Consider the following 5,948-nt stretch of genomic DNA (forward strand, 5'->3'; position numbering starts at 1 on the left):
CATTACATGTTATAAATTTGTTTACTGTCCCTGACATCCCCCAATGTGCTTTCATTACATTTATTCATGTGTGACTATACTGTATGGGGCACTTGTGTTTATATGGGGGTTTCACAACTTTATTAAACTGACACCTCACATCTGGACCTACTACAGTACTCTGGTTAACAAATATATGGTATTTAGTAGCTAATTATAAAAAAAATGTCTGTGTACTGCTTTCACATGTAAAATGCTAATTTTTTACAGTAGGGATCTAACTGGAATGTCTGTTTACCAAGCATATGCACTAATCACTACACTATTACAATACTGCTTATACAGGATGTCTCTTGCTATTTAACTTCTTGTGCTGTTTAAGCTGGACTAAGCATAGCTAAGCAACGAGCATACCCATGCAGCTATGTTTAAACTTTATTGCATGTTTCAAAAAAAATATTTGTTATGTTATTTATTTGTACCCTTCAGAATATCCATGCTAATGCTGAACCTGTTATTCTATCAACTTTCTGGTTTGTGGGAAGGTTGTCCCTTTTGGCTTTGTCCACATTCCTTACTCTGACGGGTTGGGAGGTGTGCGCTATGTACTTATGCTAAATGTGTTACTCTAACAACATTTGTCTTGGTAGGGATGATTGTCCCTTATGGCTTTGACCAGATTTGTTATCCTGATGGTTTAGAGGGGTTAAGAGCATACTTGCTCGTTTTAAATTGCCAAAAGGCAATTCTGGAGTGCAAGTGGCATGTATATTGTGAGAGCTCTGCTCTCAAACACACCCCCTATGCTAGTACACTTAACCATGTCCATTTTACAGCATGGCAGCGTGCTTTTATACATATACAAGGCGTGCTGCCATGCTGAACAGGAATGGTCCCTGCCATGCAGGAATAACTTATTCCTGCATGTCTGCTTGCTGAATCGGGGGGATTATCTCATGGAAAGTTTTCAGAAAGTACCATGGACTGAGGTTCACAGATGGAAGAAAGGTTTAAACAAATAGTGGTAATAACAGTACATCTCCCATTATGGACCCATTACCAGCTATCCCTGTATAGGTAAGATGGAATGACCCTCTCACCCAAGGCTAATGAACTTGCTGCTATCATTTTAGTGTTTGAGAAGTGATGCCTAGAAACTTGCTGAGTAAGGACTGGCTTGATGGTTGGAACCAGTGAGTTTATTTCTGCATTTCTACCTACTTGACATGTTAAAAACTCAAAGAATGTAGGCAAGGCCAATTAACCTTTCAAATTAGACATAGCTAGGGTCGCTTTAGCTGGTTAGACTAATTCTCTTTTTTAAGAAACCCAGCTTCTCAAAGTTATTTGTGTGTGTGTGTGTGTGTGTGTGTGTGTGTGTGTGTGTGTGTGTGTGTGTGTGTGTGTGTGTGTGTGTGTGTGTGTGTGTGTGTGTGTGTGTGTGTGTATATATGTATTTCTTGCATTTTAACTGTACTGTACAACTTCTTTTTGTAAACATTTCTTTGATTTATTTACCTTTATTTTGTTTTATTATTTATTAATTGATTAATGGGTACTTACTTTGAATGGTGACTAGCTGCTGGTATCCTCTTCTGGTTTCCTCTCGAAGAATCTTCACCAAAACTACTTTCACTGATAATGGTGTATTCCTCTTTCTCTACTATTGTTCAAACTCAGAGTTGGTATGTATAAATTTGGGGGATGTGACGGTTTCCCTTCACATCGAAGGTGCAGAACAGTTTGCCCCAACCCCCCTTCCCTACAAAAGAGAGTTCTGCAGAGGTTCAGTGAAAGTAATTTTGGTGTACATTATTTGATTTTTTACTGCTTGGGTGACTCCACATGAATCACTACTTCTGACTGACCAGACTGCTCTGTTCTACATTACCATTTGTGTTTATAATCATTGTCATATCTCTCAAAACTGGAACAGTTGTTCTTCAGTCAGATAATCTTGAGGGGTGGCTGTGGCCTACATTGTACCAGAGCAAAAATCTGCACTAATGGGGAGAATTATCAGCCTTCCCTGGAAAGTATTTTGTGGGTCTGCATGTAATTTTTACTCAAAGTACTCTTACTGTGAAAAGGATGCACTGGAAGGCAATGAATTCAAAGGGAAGTGAGAAAGGGTCATGGGTAACTAGACCAAAAAAAACTGATCTGGCAGGTGTTCAATGCAAAACCTATTCTTGGGTATGGATTATGTAGGCCAATGGCCAGGGCAACAGTGCATATATCCAGCATGCTGCCAAGGACAAGTTTATATAGTGTGCTCTTCAGTTATTCATTTGTGTGTACATTTTATTTTTTTATTTGCTTTGTGCCAGGGTTATAAATCATGACACCATACCTGCCTACATGCCATCAGATTATTTTAAGTGATACAGCAGATCTGAGGAACATAACCCCATTCCAGGATGTGACTTGTGTATCTCAAGCATTTGTCTTCTCAACTGATGGGGAATGATTATTTTGTCAGGTTTGAACATTAGGCCTTAGACACATCTACTTCTTTCTTGAAAGAAAACAAGGCTGTCATTTCTTTTCTTATAACTGAATTTTGCTTAAACTAACCTTTTAAAGTAATGATTTTTTTCAGTAGCTGCATTTTGAATTTGGTATCTATATACTTCTGGCATTTGTTATTATTTCTTCTGTTATTGGTAACTGTGGAGTTAAATAATTTTTAATTCTTCTACTAGTTCATTATGCTTCTTTAGTAAATATTCTCTACTCAGAGTATCTGTGTGTAATCACTTACCTGGTCTATATAAAACATTCAGATCATACTTCTGTTAAATAAGTAGCATATTCTGTAATCTAACAGAGAATCAAATTACTAATACATTTTTGAAAGTAAATTATAAAAGAAAAGCACTTAAAAATTAAGCATTGATGAGTTTTCCCTGGACCAGTATGTGAGGATATTAGATATTGTTATCTCTGCTAGCATGACTGGCTGAAATTTTGTAAATAATTGCAAATTACCCTGTTTCACATATGCCAACATGACTAGCTATATTTTTGAATATGTTTATGTCTTTTGATAGTCACTCTGATTTATGCAAGATGTTTGAATGTCTGGCTGACCAAATGTTCGTGTTTTTTTAAAGATAATTCTGAATGTATGTTATGCCAGAGTCAGCTGACCTAGATGTGATGTCATTGTGTGCCACAGATAGGAGAATAGAATCTTCACTACAGCTGTTTGGTTACTTTTCAAACTCTGATACGAGAGAGTAGAATTCTCATAGCAGCTTCCTGTTACTTTTAAAAAAAATCAGCTATAAAAGCAGGTTCTGTGTCAGTTAATGAGTAGTTCAGTTATTCAGTTTGGTTCCAGAGCTGCTCAGCCATAGTAGTCCAATTGTTTTCAGAGTAATTGGCTTAGTTGATCCAGCCACTGAGGACAGACAACAGCCTGGAGTGTGGACATAATTCCTCATTTTGCCTTGCAGAAGTAAGAATGTAGTCTTGCCTTGCAGAAGTAAGAATATAATCTTGCCTTGCTAAGTTATTTAGATTAGACAGGAACATTTAACTTTCAGACAGTTAGGGAACTACAGCTTATTAGTTAGAGGTTTTCTAAAATTAATGTGAGATCTACCCTACATTATTATTTCATGTTTTCTGTGTGTGAAACTCTGATGTTTATTGGAATCAGTTATTCAGTATTTGTATGTTTTAAATCCTTATATTTATTATTAAATGTTTTACTACCTCTCATTGTGGCCAGTTATTTAGTGGATATTTTAATAATTTGAGAGTATTTATGGTTATTGTGATAACACCAGGGCTACTCCAAAAAAACTTTACTGCTTGGGATACATGCTACCATTTCTTTCAATATCTATTTTACCCAATATAATTTAACACCCAATTTTAAGGGTATTGTGGTATCTGACTGGTGTCAGCCATTACCTTGTAATTTGGGCAAAAGAACACAGCAGATAAATCTGCATCAGTCTTTCCAAAGAGTGTGTGCATGTGTCGATATCAGATATTTAAGAGTGAGTGTGTCAGATACCTAGAACTGGGACACAGTGGTCTGCAGTGGTTAGTATGGATACTCATTTGGGGACCTGGAGTGAAACATATAGTCCAATCCCAGATTTGGAGCCTATTTCTGGTGTACTCTTGGGAGAATTTGTGTATTTCTATCCTGCTTTTAGTGACACCCGTTACTGGAGACAGTGGTGAGGATTGAGACTCCTTATTTACTGCCTCATGGGTAAAGAGGGCTTGACACACAGTAATATTAAGTTATAATTGTTTAAAAGAACTTCCAGTGTGTCACTGGTTGATTCTTTCAACATTAAGTAAATAACACACTCCCTTACCAATCTCTGCATACCTGCAGAAAGTTGTTGATCTTATAATGGCAGTTTATATAAAGAAAGACATCATTGTTCATTTGCAACCACCATGTGTTGTTTATCATTCACCTAAGATTCCAACAACTGAGACAGATGTTAACTCAGATTAGCATCTCATATGAAAAAGTATACCTCACAACTGCAAACTCCCTTAGAGTTGTGCTACAGTTTCAGTACATCATGACAGCTGTTCCATTGCTGGACCAATGCCTCGTGTACCATGAGGATTGCTGCGTGCCTAGGTTAACATCATGTACACCACACTGCTGTCCTGTTACTGGCTGAATGCCTTGTGTACCACAAAGTTTGCTCCATGGCTGAGTGAACATCATCTATGCCACACAAACACCTTGTGTACCATGAGGCTCTATCAGGAACATCACATACACAACACAGCTCTCCCGTTATTCGGAGAAAGCCTTATGTACCATGAGGATTGCTCCATGGCTGTGTTAAGGTCATTATACCATAACAGCTATCCCATGGTTGTGTGAATTTCTCTATAAAATAAGGACAAATTTGTGACTGGATAGAGGTTTCATGAGGACTATCCCATGGCTGCATAAGGACTCTGTATACCATGAAGACTGACTTATGACAAGCTGAATATTCTATATGTCTTTATTTAGGAATGTATCATGGCGATTGAAGGGTCTATATGTCATGTGAAAGGGATAGTCCGAGAACTGGGTGGCAGTCAGACTTGGGTTCCATTCTACAAACCTTTGGTACCTAAGAGCAATCAACTGTCAAACATTATACAATATACTTTTCTATGCATTCAGTATTGCACCTATATGAACTTCATATGTTTCAAAACAGCATTAATGAAACTGAATATTAGTAATGTATTTTAAGGTACCATTTTAATCAAACTTCAGTTGCTTTGAAAGTTTTAATATGTATGCCTTTGATTTTAGGGCCGTTTCTAAATAACACCATTCTATTATACATAGCCATATGATAAGCACTAGCTGAGCTTAATGATTCTGTTTGTTTCCAGTGCTGCAAACAAAAGTTAAGCACCTTAAGGTCTGAGGTGCAACCACCATAATTACCAAGAAAGAAATCATTCAGCTGTAAGTTTGATTAGGGTCAATTAGTTATTGCTGATGAAGTGAAACAGACATTTGACATAACAGATTTAATGGCAACAAGCTTTTTACCTTGTTTACCTGGTTTTATATGTGGTTTATACAAATTTATTTCACAGTGATATGGAAGCATTTATTTATATTATACCAGGTGATATGAACATTGGCTATAGATGATGGTCACTGTTGATGTGACCCCTGACTCCATGTGCAAAAAATGGGGTTATGGATGGATATCTATAAGTAACTAACTATACACACACACACACACACACACACACACACACACACACACACACACACACACACACACACACACACACACACACACATATGTATATATAGTGAGATACAGATAGTGAATCTGAATTTTTAATTGCTTAGTAGGTTGTGTTTGTTTTATTGTGTGAGTATGGTGAAGTTCTGACACAGCAAGCTGGGGTGCATTTACGAGTTGCATTTCAAACTGGTGAAGAACTGACACATATGACAAAAG

The sequence above is a fragment of the Protopterus annectens genome, chromosome 2.part0 (genome assembly GCF_019279795.1).
Source record: "Protopterus annectens isolate FY-2018-M chromosome 2.part0, PAN1.0, whole genome shotgun sequence".
NCBI lineage: Eukaryota > Metazoa > Chordata > Ceratodontiformes > Protopteridae > Protopterus > Protopterus annectens.